The following is a 22,329-nucleotide window of genomic DNA, read 5'->3' on the forward strand; positions in this document are numbered from 1 at the left end:
AAAAAGATTTTTCAAGGAAGACGGGAAAAGTTAACATGCCGTTGTTGTTCAAGGGGGGCAAAATGGACAATTACTATTTACCTGTGATATACTGAAGATTTAGAGGAGTGGGAAAAATTATGCCATTCCACAAAACCCTGCTCTTGAGGTGATGGTAGGCTGCATAACCCCATACTTAAAGATCCAGATTTGTCTTCTGAAGGTTCCTTTAAACCCACCGTGGTTCAACTCCAACTCTCCAGTTCCTCTTGACACCTTGCTTGCCTAAAGGAATAGAGTGGTTAGGTCTTTTCTCATTTGTACATGCAAGTCCATTTGGGTGCTTAGCAGTTGTTTGCTTTTCCTCCCTTTACTCCATAAGAACATTTGGCGAACTGTATTGAGTACATTACATTCTGGTGTGTGAATATGTAAGACCCACAGATTTTGTTGATTTTAGTGGGGAGGAGAGCAAATATTTACAATAGGATGGTGAAGATTCTTTGGCAACCTTTGCATTTGTTGCCCTGAAAGGTCTGGTACTATTTGATGCAAATTCACCCACAAAAAGTTTGGCTCTGATCATGAACTTGATGGTTGGGGATTATTAGAAAGCTAGCAAAGAGGGTCAGGGAGAAATTTCTTCTACATACATTTTCCACTACAGCTGACAATGTTTAATTATTTTCTGTATAGATTCCAAGGCACAATGCTAAGCCACTACAGGGACTTTTCTTGTTGTATTGCAGCAAGTTCTTGCATGATATTCAAAGATTTTACTATTTCTCTAGAGGAATAGTGTTCCAAGGTGTATATTTTGAAAGATGAATATCAAATACACTCATTGCAGATGCAGTGACATCTAAGGGCTAAACAGTACACATTTTATTGTATGCTGCAGATGGTTGCTGGTTTTCAAACAGATGAGTTGCATCTTCTTTCTTCAATACATGCAGTTTCTGGGCTGCCATTTGTTATTGAGATGGATGTTTAGGAAGTTGATATTGATGAAGAAATGTATAATGAAAACGCTAACTGCAGCAGAGCTCTGGACAGCTAGAATTCTGCAATTTGTTTCATTATCTTTACTTTATCTTTCAAATTAAAAGTGCACCAGCATTACCAGTTTTCTTTGACATGTACAGCTAGCAGCAGTTGCCATCACACACTCAAGTTACAGATGGTGTGCAGTCATTATAATATCAACACAACCTCAAAACCAGTTCCTCAACAGCAGGCTGTTAAAACACAAGTTTCCACATAGTAGGATGAAGGCTTAAAAAGTATTATTCATAGCCACACAACTTCTTCCGTCCCATTACTCATGACAATACTTTGGACATTAAGAAGTTACAAATATGAGTTACATTTAGCTAACTGATGCCTCTGAACTAAATTTCCATGTTGGCTACTTTTACAGTATTTTTATAGTAACCATTAGAATGTCAAAAACCTCAGATACCTTAATTGATTTTAAACAATTTTGAGAGTATAAGTTACCTTTTAATTTTGTACATTTGGAGCTAAAGTACAATTCAGTGGCAAGCACAGAGTTGCTGGGGAACATTGGTGAATATCTGGCAGACAGGGGTGCTAACGTGGCTTCTGGAAGAGGCGGCTCCTTCAGAAGTCGAGGCTGACTCAAGTAATTTTTTAGCCTCACAAAGGAAAACCAAGTGTTTTCAAGATGTATAAAACTATTGAAACAGCATTAAGATGCAAAACAAGGGTGGGAGGGCAGAACTAGACAAGCAAGAGGGGAGAGGATAAAAAAAATGCAGCCAAAAGGAGATAGGAAGATAGCACCAAGAAAAGAAGGCACTAGAGAGCAAAACAAACCTCCTAGCACATGCTGAAAGACCATAGAAAGAAAGATGGAAAGTGGGAAAGACAGTAACCAGAAAAGGTAGGAAAGAGGGCACTGCATAGAGTGGCAACGAAGAACTCCAACCCATCTCCTCATGGGAAGGGGAAATGAAAAAACATGCTTTCCTGCCCTAAGTTTCCTCCATGCAAATTTTACATTAATGACATTTTGATGCTATAAGATTCAGAAGAGAACTAAAGAGAGTCAAAAGGCACTTCCTCTAACTCGCACTGCTAAGCTAGAGCTGCTAACCAGAGCACAATGGCAAGTCAGCTCCTCTCTGAACAGAATCAGCAACTCAGTCTGAACACATTCTCAGCACGCTGCTTCTCCTCAATATATTCATACACAAGCTCACCCAATCTCATATCTAACTTCAATAACAAGCCTATAGGAAACAACTGTCTCAAAAATGAAATCTTGATAAATTCATGCACGAAGAGCTTCGCTGTTTGTCATAGTTCTCCCCAAGAAATTGTCTCTGGAAAAGCTTGCTTTCCTGAGGAATTAGGAATGCATCGGGGCACGAAACTGCTCCATTAGAATAACAATAATTCAAACCCTTTATTGTAATACAGAGGCAACACTATGAACTAGACCCAGTGCATCATAACCACCAAGCTTACAACACAATCCCTACAACAAAACTCAAAGTATAACTGAAGTGTAAAATACACTCCAGCAGCTGCTCCCATCAAATGACAAGTGTTCCAGCACAAATCTGCAAACCAGAAACCAGCCAGCTACGGAACATCTAAGCTGCACTGTACTACTCCCCACCCCAAAAAAAGGTATTTGCAGAGAACAGTAAATCGTTCTTGTACAGTGCTTTCATTAAAAATAAAGTTCATAATCCTTTTAATCATGATTATAACTTCACATGTTATGTAGTGTAAATACATTTGGCAAATTATCTGAAACCCCAGCTTCAAGTGCAACACTTATTCCAGTTACAGGAAGATGCTCATCTTCTACAAGTAAAATGGTAAGTTTTTAAAGCCATCTGTTAACTCCAAGAATGAGCTGGGGGACTACAAAGTCATCCCACCTGATTTAGAATCTTTTCATTAGTTTTCAAAGTTGATGTCTGTGTATTTATTATAATTAACTAAAGTCTACAGCATCTAACAAATTTCCTCTTTGTCTTAACCATACAGCCAGAAAAAGATAGTATTTGCTCATTTAAACAAATTCTTAGGAAGTAATTCAAGAAATAAAATATGATCACTGAATTCAATCAAAGGCTATAGTTAAGTCATGTGTGTTAAACACATAATAAAACAAACCGGACAATGAATAATAATAAAAGGTTTTTTTAGGACTAACACACTTTCCATTCAGAACTAAATGAGTACCTACTTGATATGCTTCCTTACAGCCACAATACAAATACCTTCTTACGTTACACACAGGTTCCATGAAAAGCAGCCTTCAGAAAGTCAGTCTCGCCTTTTCTTGTTTCAGGTGGTTCACTGAGCCACCTAGCAAGAAAAGCAACGGGAGAGGTACACGGTCTCTTGATTTTTACACTACTGAACTCAAGTCAGAGAACTGCATTGCTCTTTTCCCTGCACACTTTCCTTCTTCACAAAAAACTTTTTATTGCGCTTTAACAGAAGGTCAATGGCTATCACTTCTCTACTCTAGCACAATGGTGAATTGAAACAAGAACCCATAGCTGTTTGGACCGACAAAGCAACCAGTATGTCTAAGCCAATAAAGCGATTTGTTCATTAAAACTACTAATAAAGCAACCTTTTGTTAGTCTATGAAACATCAGAAACCTCACAGAATGCATTTAACTATGCTTTCTTAAAAATCACCAACTCAAAAGTTCTAAAATCTGTTAACTTCTCCACTTCCTTAAACTCATAATAAAAAAGCCTTACCACTGACTTTTTAAAAGATAGTAAGGGCAACGCAAACTTTCATGCCTATTCTTCAACAGAAAAGTTTAGGGTTCTTGGTGAAGGTATCCCCCTGCCAAAAGCTCAAATTTGTCATATTAATGACTTACACATAGCTTCCTATGCAACACCGACAAACTATAATAAAGAGAGCACCATAAATCTGTACAACAATAAAATCACTCAATGGATCACTACATTGCTCCATTTGGATCCAAAGATCCATTTGGATTTGACAAACAAAAGCAATTAGAAGAGCTGCAGTGAGCAAAGATCAAAAATGCTGTAAATACTTGTGTCCATTGCTTTCAATTAAACTGAAGCAGACAAAGTTCGAACTTAACTCCCCAGTGCTTAGTGTTGTTGTGTGGGGTTTTCTGTAACTATTCTTGATAAACAGCTCTAACATGACTATGGCCACAAACTTCCTCCAAGCAAGATCAGTATTTTTGCCCTAATAACCTTAGCGGTACAACATTAGCAATCCTTGAAAGAATCAAAATGAACTCTCCTCCCTTATGTACAATTTTTAAACTTGCTTTCTTATTCTGTGATTAGAGACTGGGAAGGAAAGAAAAAAATAAAAAGCATCTTTCTGCCTAGTCACCAGCAGCTAGGCAAAAAAGCCAGGCAGATATAGTTCCTCTAAAGCACTATATTTAGAATCTGTGAAACACATTTTACCAGCAGTAACATACAAGTATTGTAGCTGCATAACACATTAACACAGACAAAGCAAAACAGGATCTGAGGGGGAAAAAGTATCTATATGCACTCTATTACTCGTATTTAACAGTGCAATACCCCTTCTCCTAGTGACAAGCCATTGTAGAAGCCATCTGAAATCATTCTTCTGCTACCATGTCTCATCTGCTGCTTTTTGTGAAGCACAGTGCTAACTACTGGTGGTTTTATATGCACAGCTATCCAAGCAAAAATAAATAATCAAGTTTCATCCTTATTACAGCAATTTCTCAGGGACAAGATTCCCATTTGTTACACTGGATGTAGCATTGCATTCTCAGCGAAAGTTCTTGTAACAGAACAACAGTAAAATATTTGTCCCCACTCAGAGATACTGAAAATTAGCCACGGTTCTGTCCTTTGCTATTCAGAAAAAATAATCTGTATTTATAAAATAAACAAGTCTGTTATCTGGGACAGTGATAGCATCCCTCCCACTATACTGTGACTCTCAATGTCAAGCCATGAGATTATGTCCTCCTTCTGTAATTAAGTGCTTATTCTAACAATAACACTTCGATAGCATGTGAAACTTCTCAAAGAGTTGTCAAGCAGCTTGATACAGCACTGAAAGACAACTGATAGCTGAACTGAGTCATACAACAAGTTTTGCAGTCTTCCTAGCTACTGCCAAACAAATAGTTAATCAATGAGTAGTTTAGTGGCAAACAAACTATGATCACATTTCACAGCAAAAACTGACAGGTAATTTTACTTAATTGTAAGGTTTCAACCTTTAAGGTTTTCACTTAAAGCTTTCCTTGGACTTTGGATTCTTTTGCCTACTACTGCACCACTGACCTGTGCTGGCAAAGAAAACAGTACAGTTACTATTGCAAAGACACTACTTCTAAAGAGAGAGTTACACAACGTTTCTCCTATATCCTCCTTGAGAGCAAATAAGCATTGCTTCTAAACAGTGATTAAAAATAAGTTTAAACATAATGGTTTCCTAATTAAGTTCTGAATTCATATTTTGCTAATTCTCCTTGACCATACCTGACCAAGTCTTTCAACAATTTTACAGTCAGATGTTCATTTAGGCTTAAGAAGATTCATACAAGAATGAGACCTCCATAACACAATATGCTGCCTGGTATTTGTGACCCACTGTATTTTTCAGTTTGCTTAACTTCTAAAATTAATCCTTTGCTTCAGTTCAATTCTACTCTCAGTACAAAGTCAATGGAATTTATCTTCCTGAATGACTTAAGCGTACTTGAAAAATCCTGCTCTTCAAAGATTAACTTCTTGCTTTTCCAAATAAATAAATGCAAGCTTAGACTAATGAAAAGTTCCCAGTACCTTTTAGATTGTGTTATCCATTAAAAACTGACAAGTTTTGTTCCAAGGCAACAAAAATACGTCACTAAGAAGTTTGACAAATTTACATTTGAAGCTACTAATGCAGCAGACATTTAGCTTTCTTCAGGTATTCTTATGACCAAATTTAAGTATATACTCCAATGACTGCAGGATCAGACCTGGATTTCATTTATCTATCTTCACCTGTACTCCACAAGAACTATAAGATTAGCCTATCAGTAGTGGCAACAGAAAATTAATCATAGAGTTAAATGCATCACAAGTGTCTCCAGATTTGTCTCCATGACAGCAAGCAGACACAAAAAAGAAACCCCAAACCTATGATTATTGAGATCAGCTTTTAAAGAAACACTAGTTACAAGACCGTAAAGCCTTAATAAACATCAAGATGTAGCTTGCAGAATCTATTTCTTATACATTTATCTTCTACACATCACCCAGTTAAATAAAGGCTTTAGAGGTTTACAGAAAACAAATAAGCACTAAATTTACTTTCTTCATCAAAGTACTCATATATATGATGATAATTTAAAAAATGGAAGTTGACCATGCACTATCAGCACAGCAGACCAAAAGACAACTTCAGTTACAAGAGCTGAATTTCTGTTTGCTTTGCCTGGTTGCAACAGTTGTAATACTACACATAGGAAACTTGCTATTTATAATTTCAGAAAGATCCTAGTGTGGGGTTTGGTGGTGGGTGTTTTTTGGGTTTTGTGTGGGGTTTTTTTTTATATAATCCATATCATCAAGACACTGAAACTTAACAGTTGCTAAGCTGATGTTCTAACCATGTTAAAAGATGGCCCCAGGAACAGCTATACAGGATTTGCCATTTCCTGGAGACGCAGATAAAAATTCCTCATCCTTACTTTCGCACCTGTCATTTCCAGAGGGTCAAGCAATTCTTCAGTAAACATCCCCCTGATAGCCTATACTTCAGTTGCTATTCCTAGTGTTGGCTTCAATGCTGAAACGCTAGTAAGCTGTGGTGCCCAAACAGCATCTCTCCTTTTCAATAAAAAAGAAAAAAAATCAAGCAGTTAGTGAAGAAATATCTGTCTTCTTACAGATGGGCACCGTTACAGCAAAAATTACTGAAATATATAAGAACTAGCACCTGAAAAATGGTCTCTTTTGGATCAAAGAGCCTAATTTCAAGGGACTATGCCAGAGGCAAGTGACATGAAAAGCAAAGGATAGCAACTGACAACTGTTCATTGCCCAGTTCAACAAAAACACTAGACAGGAGCAAATGAACCTAGTAGGAGCCACCTTCAAAACATGAGTGACTCTTCAAGCAATAGCTAGTAGGCCTGTGGAATTTGTTGCAAAAGGATGCAGTGGAGATGAAAATTTGCTTGGGTTCAATGAGATATTGGACAAGTTCACCGAAGATAAATCATTCAAGAGTTTCTGAATAAACATAAACAACCTCTGGCTCAGAGATTCTGTGGCCTGAAAGTAGCTGGAGAGCCAGCACAAAAAGAAAAGTATCTAACGCTTGTCTTGTTCTCAGTGGTTCCCATGCATCCACTTACAGATGTTTTTGAGACGGGTCATGTGAAGAATTAGGGACTTTCTGGGTTCCTGTACATGATTTTCTCTTTTATGGCTGCTATCAGACACAGGATACTAAGCTAGAAAGCACATCAGTGTGACCCAATATGGCAATTCTTCTGTGTTGAAATTATTTAATAAACAGATTTTGAAAGAGAACATTCCAATTAAGATATAGAAAAAGTATTTTAACGATTGGATACTCCTTCTGAAACTGCCAGCTATATAAATTACATTAAATTTGAATGTTTTAATAAGCTTAACTAATATTTTGACTGAAAGGTCAAGAAGTTATTACACCTCTACTGGAATAACATTATTGATTTTTCTCCACCAAAACACCTACAGCAGTTTCATAGCTTTGCCTCCTACACGCTTGTCCTGGTTTTGGGTGGGATAAAGTTACTTTTCTTCCTAGTAGCTGGTATAGTGCTGAGAATAATGTTGATAACTCACTGATATTTTAGTTGTTTAGTTCCCAATGTTCTTGGGAATCTGGAGATGTCCCAGTTGACTGGAAGCTGGCAAACATTCCCATCTTCAGGAAGGGCAACAGGGATGACCCTGGTAACTGCGGGCCCGTCAGTGTCACTTATTTACCTGGCAAAATTACAGAGAAGTTTATTCTGGGAATTATTGATACAAACCTGAAAGACACCACAGTCATTGGTCCTAGCCAGCATGGGTTCACGAAGGGAAAGTCCTGCCCAACAAATTTGATTTCCTTCTACGACAAGGTTACCCACTTAGTTGACCAAGGGAAGCCAGTCAACGTAATCTTTTTGGATTTCAGTAAAGCTTTTGATACTGTCTCTCACAGTATCCTCCTGGACAAAACGTCCAGCATACAGCTGGATAAACAGATAAAACAGTGGGTGAGCAATTGGCTGACAGGTCAGGCTCAAATGGTTATAGTAAATGAGGTTACATCAGGCTGGCAGACAGGTACTAGTGGGATTCCACAGGGATCCAATCCTGGGGACAATAGACATTAATCTCTTCATAAATTACTTGCATACAGGACTTCAAGGAGTACTAATTAAGTTCGCTGATGACACAAAACTGGGGGAGAGCTGTTGACATTCTCGAGGGCAGAGAGATCTAGACAAATTAGAGAGCTGGGCAATGACCAACCGCATGAAGTTAAACAAGGGCAAGTGCCAAATTTTGCACCCGGGGCACAGCAACCCTGGATGTACAGACAGACTGGGGAACGAGAGGCCGGAGAGCAGCTCTGCAGAGAGGGACCCGGGGGTTCTGGTTGTGGCAAGTTGAACATGAGCCAACAGTGTGTCCTGGCAGCCAAGAGGGCCAACTGTGCTCTGGGGTGCATCAAGCCCTGCATTGCAGCCAGTTGAGGGGGGTGATTGTCCTGCTCTGCTCTGCGCTGGTGCGGCCTCACCTCGAGTGCTGTGTGCAGTTTTGGCGCCACAGTACATTAAGCATATAAAGGTACTACTGAGCGTCCAGAGGAGGGCCACGAAGTTGGTGAAGGGTTTAGAGAGGAAACGGTACAAAGAGCATCTAAAGTCACTTGGTTTGTTCAGCCTGGAGAAGAGGAGGCTGAGGGGAGACCTCATCGCAGTCTACAGCTTTCTCACAAGGGGAGAAGGAGGGGCAGGCGCTGATCTCTTCTCTCTGGTGACCAATGACAGGACCCGAGGGAATGGCAGGAAGATGTGCCAGGGGAGGTTTAGGTTGGATATTAGGAAAAGGTTCTTCACCCAGAGGGTGGTGGTGGAGCACTGGAACAGGCTCCCCAAGGAGGCAGTCACGGCACCAAGCCTCAAGAAGCACTTGGACAAAGCCCTGAGAGACATGGTATGAATCTTGGGGCTGTCCTGTGCAGGGACAGGGGCTGGACTCAATGATCCTTGTGGGTCCCTTCCAACTCAGGACATTCTATGATTCCAAGCCAAGGACTTTTCAGCTTCTCATACTGTCTGGCCACTGAGGGGTCAAGATGTGCACAAGAAGCTGGAAGGGGACATAGCCAGGACAGCCAACCCAAATTGGCCAAAGAGATATTCCATACTATATGATGTCACGCTGAACAAAGCAACTGTAGGGATTTGGTCAGAGGATGCATCCGCTGCTCAGGAACTGGCTGGGCATTGGTTAGCAGTTAGTGAGCAGTTGCATTGTGCATCACTTGCTTGGTATAGTCTTTCATCAGTATGATTAGTTTCCCTTTTCTGTCCTATTAAATTGTCTTTATCTCAACCCACAAGTTTACCTTTTTTCCAAGTCTATTCCCCATCCCGCTGTGGAGGAGTGAACAAACAGCTGTGTGGCATTTAGCTGCCTGCTCAGTTAAACAAGGTTGTGTCTGCGCAAGCTCTTAGCCGGCAGCAGAATGGTCTACTACCAAACAGTCCTGCCTGCCATTTTCCTCCTCAAAAAAAGCTAAATGACTCACTCCGGGTTGGGTTTGCACATTGTTTTCCTTCCTGAAAAGGGATACAAAAAAAAATAGATGGAAGAGCAAGTCACTATTTTCCTGTTTCTTCTCTTTCCACTGCACATCTCACAGTGTTTCTATCATCTGAATTCAAGACCACATAGATCCTAAATGCAAAGTCTTTCTTAGGTTACCTGAACACTTGCGTTTCTCAGCTGCCACCATTCCACTACACAATTTGGGGAGTGGAACAGAGCTAACAAACCTAAACTGTTAACTTTTTTGGAGAAACCCGGTACTTTTGCATTTTCTCATTTTATTAAAAGAAGTCAGTACTGGGTTATGTCAGAGAAGCAAGAGAAAAAGAATTTGTAAATATTTTTAAATTACATTAACCTCCTACTAAAAACATCTAATATTATAATGTGAGAAAACACAGTATTTACCTACATTTAAAAGAATGAATAAATATGATTTAGCATGTTACAAGCAAACAAGCCTTTCTTCATGCATCAATCAGCTACCTAAAACAATTGTTTAGAGAATACTATTGTAAGACATACACAGGTTGATATCAGATAATATACACAGCATGGTTTCTGGAAAGGAAACTATGCTTTTTTTAGGCTAGTAGAACTTTATAATAACAGCAAACTAAGGAGAAATTGCTGAAAAACTGGCTTTCAAAAAGCCTCCCCAAAGTCTCAAGAGACCATTAAGTAAAATTAATCTTGGTGTTAGGGGAAAACATTATTTGCATTTTGATGCCAGCAACAAAGCATCAAAAGAAAAAGCAATAAGTGGTCTGTTAACTTGCAGAAAAGGGTTAACAGCAGAAGGCTGGGGTTTTATACTAGAACTACTTCACATATTCCCTAATGGTCCAGAAAGCAGAAAGTGGCAAAACTCGCTCACATGGAAATTAAGGTTAAAACACAAGAAGGAACTGTAAGAACTTCAGATAGCTTAACCAAGCTAGATAAAAGTGGAAATACATGACAGAAAGAAAAATCAACAAGCTATTGCATGTCAAGGTGAATATTCTACTCACCAACTTTCTGAATTTTAACAAAGAATTCAGAAAGAGACACATTCACTCTGGCTAGCCCACTGAAGAATGATATTCAGTAAAAAAAAAATTTGGGATTTATATAAAATATTGGAGAATATTACAATTGTAGATTACAAAGTGAACACAGCATTCCAAGTAGGCACATAATATAAAAAATGGTTTGGAATGCTGATTAATCTAAAACAATTTCAAGAAAGATAAAAGTTGACAACAGTAATCTTAAAGGGATGCCGAAAAGCAACAGAAGGATCAGGGATGTTAACTGTAACTGGGAGATGCAAAGTAATGCACAGGAAAAGTACAGAAAAAAACCTGAGGATTTTGAGTTCAACTGGAGTTTTAGAACAAGATCATATTTAACTAAACTATGTCATTTAAACATCACTAATAATAATGAATTTCATAGTAATGTCTTATGTTAATACAAGACAATACATTTCCATACAACAATTGCTCAGATCCCAAACTTGGTTCAAAAAAAGAAGGAAGTAACTTAAACTACAAACCTAACACACTTTTCACAAGGATTACATGTTTTATTGAACAGCATAAACAGCTGTAACAACAGTTAAGACTGATCTTGAAGAACAGTGAACTACTGGAAGTTTTATACATGAAACTTCTCAGTGGCACTGCACACCTTTCCAAAAAATTATTCTGAAAAGAAAGAGAAAAAGATACATGTGTCCTATAATGAAACCCTAATTCTTTCCTGGAGATGGCAACTAATAGGTAGAGAGAATAGCACAGAAGTTAAACTCTCAGCTCTACTATCAACAGAATTCTTGGATATGATTTTTCTTCCTTTCTTCAGCAGCAGCCAGCAAGCATACACATAGCTCTGCAATAGTCACAGCACATGCTGCCTTTAGCCCAGCTAGCAAACAAAAAAAAAACTTGGTAGGTTACATGAGGAGTAGCATAGTAGTCAGGCTGCAGGATCTGAACAGATTGTGGTAAGGGAGGTCACAGAAGACAATAATGAGGACTCTGTGACTGCAGTGGTGGGATAGAGCAGCAGAGGATACAAATCCACAGGAAACTAGGTTTTGTTAGCTCTGCTGCTCATGGAACAATTTGTTTCCCTTGTGTTTTACAGATTTGAATACTAATATTTCTGCACACTGTAGCTTTGATCACTGTGTTAAATGTAGCTCTACTGAATAAAAGGATTAGTTTGTCCAGATTGTCACAGCAATGACTATGATACGAGGAGAACTCCAGGGAAAAACCTTTGAAGATCAAGTGCATGCTCAATTTTGTAGGTTGAATTGGCAGTAGTAGCTGAAGGTGGTTTTTGTCATGCATATAATTTTACAGTATGATACATACAACAATACTTCTGCAGTTTACTATATGGATTATAAGCATTTTTAGATTACTTAAATTTGTCTTGCTGTTAAAAGCGGCAACCCCACTCTCCCCTTACCCAGAAGGCTAAGAAGTCAGGCAGCGCTGGCACTCCTGTTGGTTTATAACCAGCTGGATTTGAGAAGTGGACAGCACAACCACAGAAACCAAAAAGGGGGGTGAAGCAAGATCAGCCTTTTTGGTTGCAGCACATACTCCACACTGACTTCAGCAGATCATCAAAGCACAACCATGAGGTTTCAGGGCTCAGTTAAGCTGATCTAACTGCCAGCCAGTGCCCAAAGGATTCACTACCAGCTGTGCATCCCCTGTGCCAGCTCTAACGCACATCCTGCGTCACACTGAGGCAACTTGATTTTTAGTTCCCTTCTCACTTAAATTCAGGGAACTAAAATAGTAGAAAAACCAACAGCACAAAATTAATTACAAAAAAAACCAGATTAAACCAATAACTAGCACAGGAAGAGGCCAGGGGTGGGAGAAGCTGTTTGCAACCATTCCTTTCAGCAGCAACTAAGCAGGTCAAACACAATATGAAATGACAACCCCGTAAAGGACAAGTGAATATAACACCTCAGGAACCCTCACCTTTGCAAAGTTCAAAAAGATTTTACAAAGGAAGGGTAAATTGTTTCAATTTTAAGTTTCTCTTTTTTAATCTTTGCTAGGTCATGCCTAACCTACGCAAACAATTTTGTTACCACCACACTGCAGTGCAAAGAAACAATAGGAATGAGAAGGACCAAAACGTTAACATTTCTTTTGTGCCACCAAACAAGCTTTTGTTTTTCCAGTCATTCCCAGCACCCTTTTGAAAGGTTCCCACAGTCCGTGTAAACAACACGCAAGCTGAACGGGATGACTGTACATACCTCCTACATAGGCAGCCAGCAACCACAGCATGTAGCTCCCCTAACTAGACAGCCACACATCCACCTCATGACATGAGACACCACCCACCTCTACCCTTCAAACACAAAATCCTGCCTGTGCTCCTGAGTCATAGCGAGCGTTATCTAGTACTCCCGCCAGGCACAGCCAAACATCAGTAATGGCTGAGCTGAAGTTTGACCCTCTGTTATTTCAGTATCAGCCCACTTTTTTTCTGTTGCATATCAGGAATTACTTGATTTCAAAATAGTCCAGCATAACAGTATTCAAAGGACAAATAACAACACAAAACAATTTGCAAGATTTACCATGGCAATAAGCTATAAAGCTGGGAATACAACACAAAACCTGAAATGAAGAAACAGTAAGTCCTGGAAACAAACCAAAAAAAACGTAAATGTCAAAGTTATTTTGCTACAGCAAGCCATATCCAAGAACCACCCTAGTTTTAGCGCAGTCTCAGGTACATAAAACTTTTGATACTAAGTTAAACATCTAGACAAGCTAAGAAACTGCCATTATGGAGATAATCAGGGTTGTTAACACCAACACTTCCGTATTACAGGTTTGAAAAATTGAAAGTTCAGACACGTGTCTATTAGAGCCCACCTAACATATTCTTACTAGGACCTATTTCATGCATATGATCACTTCCCTGAGGACACAATGTCAAAACATAGTTAGAATTACTACTGTGCTACCAAAGCCTGCATGCTACTCTTGTCACGTTTGATGAACACGAAGCGGCTATTCAGGACTGCATGCAGCATAGCTGGCAGTGCAGAGCAAGTCCATGGCAAGATGAAGTCCAGCAAGCTGGGAGTCAAGCAGTGACTAAGTCTAGCTCTTACACGGATGGGAGACAGTAGTCAGAATCCACCTGCTACTACAGATAACACAACTAACATGCCATGAAAGCAGAGGGGTATAACTGCCCCCTTCTACTAGAGGCTTGTCACAAGGGTGCACATCTGCCCCCCTCTTGGCTACATAGAGAAGTTTAAACATGCACCAGTCTGAGGTGGGGGAAAGCAGACCAGGTTAAATCATTGCCTCCCTCACCCAGGACTCTTGCAACAAGTAGCAAGTTAGGAGAAAAGCAATTCCCAAACTGATTATTTCAAATTCCATCTTGCTCAAATATCCAACAGGGCCTGCTATCTAGGTATGTGGAGAAAGAAACAGCATCAAAAGTTTCCTGGCAAAAAAAAAAAAAAAAAAGATATACACAGCAACTTTGCCTTAGCATGATTTAAAGGACACTGAAGATGCCCTCAAGATCTAAGAACTGTCACTATGGTACTCTGCAGTAAAGAAAAAAGCTACCTGTCATTGCAGTGATCCACCCACTCACAGAAATGCCACGGATCTGAAGACATATTCATCAGCTCTGGCAACAACAGATGAAACTGCCACAGCAGAACTCAGACACAAGCGTTACAAGTAACTTAAGACAAGGGTATCTCCGGGATTGCAGTTTCAGGGTCCTTTTCTATCGTGCTGGATCTCTCGTTCTGAGCATTATTGCGTGAATTAAAACAAAATGACAAGATATAAACAGCAAGAGAAGCACTGCTGGCAAACTGCAGCTTTACTGACCACCTGACCCAAGCTCAGGGCCACAAGTAACACTGTTTAGCAAAGACACAGCATTTGGTAAAGCAAAGGTGTAGAAATCCTGTCTTCAACAGAAATTCAAAACCATGCCAAGCTACATGGGACCACACTCACCACAAAAGATGAGTAACATTTCTTCAGAGAGGCCTGAATCCAAAGTTGTAGTTCCAGTTATCAGTATTAAGTGGTTGTGACATTGAACATCAAAGAAGATATTTTAAAACCCAGTCTTATTTGGCAATGCAGAAGTCAATAAAAGCATGTATCCACTCTTGTCAGGTCTAGCAAAGAAATGCTAGATTTTGCAGCTACTGCAATAACTAGTGAGGGACTTCTCAGGCATGAACTCTGCCACAATGCTGAAAGGCTTGCACTCACCAGGGAACACACTCAGCAGCTTACCCTCCTAAAAAGGGAAGTTGGGAAAAAGTTTGAAACCTTTTCTTCCCCATTGGCTTTGGCTTGTGGTGTTTTGGGCTTTTCAGTCATTTAGTAGACAAGTAGCTTGTCCTGAAGTAGCCTGTTTGCTTCTGAAAACATTGTGACTATTTTCATTCCTGCAGATATCGAAGGACACACATTCTATCCCATAAAACATATCATGTATTTTACATAAACAGAACAATATCCTTTCATGTGCAGTTTGTAATATGGCAAGCTCCCTACGAGTGTAGGCAGATCCTGCATGCTACTGCAAATCTAAATATAAGTTTCACCTTAAAGCAAACATTATACACTTTATTCTGAAAAACATGCACTCCAAAAGTGTTCACCAGCATCTGTGAGAACACAGAGCCCATGCGTGCAGTAAGGACATGATGCCAGTCAAAGAGTGCAGAGTTATGCAGATACTGTCAACAACATGCACCCTGGGTTTGCAGTTCCTGTCCTTCGGAAGTTCAAAGCAATTACCACAACCTACAACACCACAAAACCGCAGCTGAGTAACCCTACCTCTGCATGACCACGCTTGGGAGTACTTCATTCCATCAAAAAGACCTCCCCCAACACTGTGTGCCGTCAGCTCTCTACCACCACCCTTAAACTCTTTGATAAACCCAGCAAGGGGAAGTCTCTGGTAACCTGCATCACATCAAGGTCTCCTCCCACCTCCCTGGCCACCCAGACGAACATTTCTAAAGGAAGAACTGCTGAAGAGGTAGAATGACAAGTTTTGACATCGGACCAAAAGAAACAAGCATAACAATTATCCCAGAATCAGTTTACATTTCTAATTTTCAAAGAGAGACCAATGCATAAAGAGGAGGGTGGTCTTTAAGGTTCTAAAGGGAAAGAATGAATCCATGACTATGATCCAGGATATTGCAGTGGCAAGAACTCACTGATTGAGGTTTACAAAGCGTTTAGAGGAAACTATCACAACTCCTCCTCCCCCAACGCCCCTCCACAAGGCTAGGTCTCACCACAGCACGCACACACCTCTCAGCTCCACCTGTGGGCAGCTCTCCCACCTGGGAAAGGAAGCAAATCTTGTGCTTGCAAAGTGTTGCTTCAGCAGTACACCCTGCCCTCAGAGTACACCTCACCTCAGCCTGCCCGCACTGAAGAGCTCAGACTTCTCAGTGCAGCCTCTCCAGAGAAGCAACAGGCAGCTGAACACCATCTATATTACCGAAAGGTTTTCAAGAAAGCACACACTTCAAAACGCTCACATTTTGGACAACTTAGAATAGTCAGTCTTTAAACAGGAAGCATTACTTTACCTCAGAGTTGTCCCTCTGCTATAAGCAGCCATCCAATTTCAGGTCACAAGACAAACTAAATTCACCTAGGCCAGCTTAGCCATCCACTACCTACTTCTACAGGATTCCCTAACACTGTAGCTGCTAGAAAGCAGTCTTGTGTCACCCATCAGAAACACAGATCAAACAATTTCAAGAAGCATATTACTTTGCCCCCGCCAACATCCCCACGACCCCATACCCACATGACATCTAGCACACATCAGAATGTTAGTCAGTATCATAACAATGCATTTCGGTTACAAAATCCAAACAGCACTCTCAACTTTTTGTAAGACTCTTAAAAGGAAATTGCTTTTCTTTTTTTAAATACAATCTGAGGTAAATAGCATTGCAAAACGTATTGTACTGGTAAAACTCTAAATTACAGCCAAAGCTGAAAACAGCACATACAATTAAAACATCCCATACTTCTCTGTTTTAGGGCCCTACTTGTGGTTGGTCAAAAAACTAGGCACATTTTACTAGTTCATACTGCAACTGCCACCACTGATCATGTCGGAAGGACTTAGAAGGGGAGGAGAAGCTGTTTTGCTCACCTTGCTCTTGTAGCTGCTTGTGAGAATACACCTGCTGAAACCATCGCATCAGAACTGCGCCAGCAAAAGTGCACACACCAACGCTCCTTGTCCTCCAGCACAAAGCCAACTATCTTGGCTCAAGATGCAGGCAAAGCTTATCTGAGCTAAGCAAGCTGGTTTTGGACAACTAGGACTATTCACATACCTCCTTTTACCAGCCAAGATGTGGGTGCTGTACTCTCTAACCAACAGTAACATCTTCAACTGACCCAGCAAATGGGAGATGTGTGGTGGTACGTTAAAACACGACATGATGGAAAAAATATTGTTTCACCCTTGTAAAATAACTGCAATTGGTTCAGAGAATACTGAGAAAACAAAACATCGAAGAGCTCCTAAATAATAAAGACCTGTCTATTTTGCAAAGATGAGCAGTCTGGAAGAGATGACCAGGTGCTTTCTGTCACAGTAAGCATGAACAAGATTAAATACAGTAGTTCCTTTTTATTCTGACATCGCTTACTTTTGAAGTCCTTGACCTTACAAACTAAATTATAATATACATGCATTATGTTTCCAAATTTAAATTTTGATCAAGCTCTGAAAAGAAGTCTGCTATTCCAAAGTAAATATAGGAGGAAAAAACCAACCAAACAAAAAAAAAACCACACACAGTTATTAGGCTTCTTTAAGCATAAACTTCAGGAACACGGGCTGCAAGCAGAAGCGCTTACAGACATAAATCACCCACATTACTGCAAAAAAAAAAAAAACAGCAAGGATCTATTAGGAAACACTTAAATGCAATGTATGCCTTGATACAGGATGAACACTGGAGCAGCTGATCAGAACCATTGGTGGAAAGAACTAGGCAGGATTCATAACACTGCAACAGAGTAAGTGCTCCCATTCCCTCTCCCTGCCCAAGAAATGTTCCCTCACAAGTGAGCTGCAATGCCTCTCGCATTCATTACAGCCAAAATCTGTCTTGCATATGCAGAGTTCTCAAAGGAGAAAAGCAAATGTGTCCTTAAACATTTAAGTAAGCACCTAATCAAGCCTTTATGTTTATTTACTGATTCCAGCTGATCAGAGAACGGAGCCAAAAATGATTATTAATTTCACCCATAATCTATACAAAGTGAAAGCTGGAGAAACATGTTTCATTTTCTATTGAACATGAAACTGTGGCAGGCGAGGAGTGGATACAGATCAGGTATTCCTCCTCTCCCCTCACACAGACATTAGAAGGTATTCAACACAGCTGACACCTCGTATGTTCAAAACAAGTCACTAAGCAGTGAATTGCCCACCCTCCCCTCAAAGCCACCAAACACGTTCACCCAAAAAGAAGCCACTAACAGCAGCCAAACGCACAGAAATGACACAGCCGTGAAGCACACACTAATAGTGACCGTAAGGGTGTTCTGGAACAGGGACTTGTAGGCACACATTGCTGCCCACAGTCTTTCACAGACATGCACTGGTGACCACTGAAACACACAGAATACTGGGCTAAACTGACCTTTGATTTAAGCCAGAACAGCCTGTGTAATAGCCAGTGGCCATAACACCACAAAACAAGAAGTTTGTTAACAAGTTAACTTCTAGGCCTTCATCAGACAAATATTTGAAGTCTTTGTAGCCTTTGCTGTCACAAGAGACCATCTCAAAGTCTGTAGAAGTAAACAGATTTTGGCTATCCTATGACTACATGGAGCATTTCAGTACAGAATCAGCCATCAGTTTCCGCAGATTCATGAAATCACAATACTCCCTGTCATGGAAGAGCACTTTAAAGAGCAATTACCCAAACTCCTCAACATCTCTTTCAAGAATTACCTGATATATGCAGTCCACGTAATAGAAGGCTGAAACAGCTCTGCAGAAAAGAGACTTTGTTACTTTTACTTCTAATGTAATGTACTTGTAGTTAGTTAACAAACACAAGTTCTTCAGAAAAAGATCCAGAAGATTAAACATGTTCGTTAAACACAGCCTGAATTTAAAACATGCTGACCAAAAGATACTTAACTAACACAGTTTACTTTAAAGAGACAGAAGAATAGCATTCCTCTCTGTTTAATAACATCGCCAGGCCTAAATCATCACACACCATTCCTGTCTTTTACAGATTCAGAGACAACAAATTCCAACAAAGTAAGCAACAAAACTTCGGTAAAGTACCGCATGAGTACATAACGAAGGGAAGTAGAGTTAATTTGTCAGTCTAAGAGTCTAAAGATAAAATGTATTTCTCTCCCTAAACTAAAAAGCTACTTATTATAAAAGCTTCTTGAATAGTTAATGCAAATAAAATTCACATACTTTCTAATAAACATTTATGCTTCCAAACAGACACCACTGTAATAGTAAATTATTCAGCTTGAACAAAGGAACTACACTGATTACATCTAAGCTGCAACAGAAGAAACTCAAACCTTGACAAAAATCATCTTAATAACATAAAGTGATATATCTTCTTGAGATATTAACAAACCTGGAAAACCAACAAGAATGCGTAAGTGCCATCGGCAGACACAACCAGGCCACCATTAACCACAAGATGACGATGGAGTGGAAAAGGGCAGGTTTATGTTTGGAACCACGAAGCAACGTAAAAGCAAGCGTAATCACTGTATAGGAAAAAAAAGGATATAGTGCCTTTTAGCTCCTGGAGATATTAAACACAGCATAGCACTGACCACCTCCTTAACACTACAGCCTGAAGAGAATGCAACTTCCTTTCCCAACCTCATAGTTCCAGCACCAAGAAACACAAAGAAGTGAACTGAATGGAGAGTTCTACTTCTTCCCCCTAACCCCTTTTTAAAACAGCAGCAGTGACAGGGAGATGAAGATACAGAGATATTTTAGTCTTCTGGTAAGAGTCTTCATGCCTTTCAGCACACTTGGTCTCAAAGAGAAAGTGCAAAACAATCAGATGCCCCCTCTACCTTTGAACTTGCTACTGATGTCTAGGTTTTCAGAGACTGTCTCTCTCTCAATGGAACAGACAAGTACACAGTTGGGAAACAGACCGTAGGTACCCTCCAACGCATAGCACAAAAACTAAAACACAGAATGAGGTGCACAGTGCTGGGATTCTGGAGTATGGCTTTCTGTTCACACACGTATTTCAGACTTGCAACCACTATACACTTCTGCTACATTTTATTCTCTACTTTCAATTCCATCTGGTAATGAAAACGCAGAAGATCAGGACCCTAGCAACTGACCCACAGGATATTCACAAGCTGTTTATTCTTCCTTTAATGAAGGACCAGACAAATCCTACAACCTTTTACTTCCACGTCTTTCTAGACACTGAGGAATCAGCACTGAGGCTAGGCTCACGCAGACAACAGTTTTCACAGAGAGTTATGATTTCTGGATCTACGCCTGAACACTGTCTCATCAAATAAACGACATTCAACCTACTCTCTTCACTTTTTATTACATCCCTGTTGTAGATCTTCTAACTTCTGAATAGTACAATTGAACTCTGACAGATAAAAACATTCCTTCCCCAACTAAATACTGCGGCGTTGTTTTCTTCAGTTAAGAGCCCGTTAAGACACCCTGTTAAAACAATCTAAGTTTTCCTGTAGTTTTTGCTCAGAGGGAAATCCTGCAAGCTGCAAAGATGCTAAATAGCAAAAGCCGACCAGCCCCAAGCAAACCACCCCCGTCCCATTCCTCTTCGTTCCCCAGCCTGGGAGGAAGGCTCGGGGGGAAAGCAGGAGCACTTGCTCGTGCTTCGCGAAGAAGCAACTTCTCCGATAAACAGGAAGAGCCAACCCTACTTCTGGCTTTTCAGCTGTATTAAAAAACGCTTTACGTGAAGAAGCAACTCCTTCATAACGTTTTCCCGTGACAACAACGGCGGCATTTTCCACCCAAGTGTTATGTAAATGAGCAGGCGGGAGGCAGCCACGGGGTCTATTAGGAGCCACTCAACCCTTTAAAGAAGGAAAAAAAAAAAAAAAGACGACATCCACGGCGGGGGGGCGGGGGTGAGAACCCCACGGCTCGCAGCCCCGCGCCTCGCCCCCAGCCTTCCACAACTTTCCGCCCCGGCGGTTCAGGCGGACTCTCCCGGGGGGAACAGAGGGGTCCGGAGCCCCTCACCCGCCCGACGCCTTTGTTCGGCGGCGTTCCCGGCCCGCGCCGCAGCGGGTACAAAGCGGGACAGGGGGACGAGGACGGACAGCAGAAGTTGGCGGAGGAGCCCCCAGCCCTTCCCGGGGTGGGGGGCTGCGCCGCAGCCCCCCCACCACACCACCACCTCAGCCTGCGGCGGGCGGGAGCGGGGCGGGGGCCGCCCGCCAGCGGGGCACCAGACCGTGGGCAGCCGGCAACGTGAGCCGCATAGGAAGCGGCGGCGGCGGGGCCCCCAAGGCCCCCTGCCCCGCGGCTGGCTCCCACTCACACTCACTCACTTTTCGGGCCGGTCTCCGCTGGGCTCTCCCTCCGCTCGCGGTGCGCACACCTTCCCGCCGGCGGGGCGATGCCGAGCCTCCCTCTCCCGGCGGGAGGGGACCCGCTGCCCCGGGGCTGCCGCCGGGGGCCGGGCGGCTTCGAGGGGGCAGGCGGGTCCAGCCCCCCCCGGGCGGGCTGAGGGCAGGTGGTCCTCGGAGCCGGGCCCCGGGGCCGCCCCGCACTCCCCCGCCGCCCCCCGGGCCGGCTGCGGCTGTCCCGGCGGCTCAGGTGCGCCGCCGCGTCCTCTCACATGGAGCCGCCGCCTCGCCGCCCCTCGCTGCCCCCCGGGCCGGTCCCCGCGCCGCCGCCGGCCGGGAGGCGAGTGGCTCGGGCCGCAGCCCCCGCTCCGCTCTCCCTCTCATGCACCGCGGCCGCCGCCGGGCCCCGGTTCCAGCGGCGGGGGGAGTGGAGGGGGGGCGCCGCTAGGGCCCCAGCCGGGCGGCGCGGGGCAGCCGGGCGGCGGGGCTCGGCGCCGCGGCCGCTCCGCTCTCCGGCATGTGGGGGCGGCGGGGCGGGGCAGGGCCGGGGTGGGGGGCGGCGGCGGCGGGCAGCGGCACCCCGGGATCCGCTCGTTTCCTGCGGCGCCGGGAGGGGGCGGGGAGGGCGGGCGGGCGGGCGGGGGGGGGGGGGGGAGAGAGCGCGGCGGCGGCGGCGCGGGCGGATGACAGCCGTAACCCAGCAACAGGCCCCGCCCCCTGGCGGCGCAGGGCGATGACGCGAGAGGAGGGCAAGGTGGGCCGCAGCAGGTACGGCAGCGGCGGCATGGTTCAGCCCGGGACAAGGGGCGGCCCCGGGCAGCGGGACCGGCCCCCCGCCCCCCCGCCCAGC

At 42.5% G+C, this 22,329-nt stretch overlaps 1 protein-coding gene across 2 annotated transcripts in view; it reads right to left on the bottom strand.

Moving 5' to 3' along the window:
* FBXW7 (F-box and WD repeat domain containing 7) overlaps positions 1 to 21,724 on the bottom strand; it is a 190,397-nt gene extending 168,673 nt beyond the window's left edge. The window contains exon 1 of one of the 2 annotated variants that reach the window (XM_075090932.1): positions 21,462 to 21,724. The gene's annotated coding sequence lies outside the window, so the exon portion shown is untranslated. The remainder of the gene's footprint in view (positions 1 to 21,461) is intronic. The other variant, XM_075090934.1, reaches the window with a different exon arrangement.
* Between the last annotated feature and the right edge of the window lie 605 nt (positions 21,725 to 22,329).

Source organism: Phalacrocorax aristotelis, chromosome 4, assembly GCF_949628215.1.
Source record: "Phalacrocorax aristotelis chromosome 4, bGulAri2.1, whole genome shotgun sequence".
NCBI classification, from domain to species: domain Eukaryota; kingdom Metazoa; phylum Chordata; class Aves; order Suliformes; family Phalacrocoracidae; genus Phalacrocorax; species Phalacrocorax aristotelis.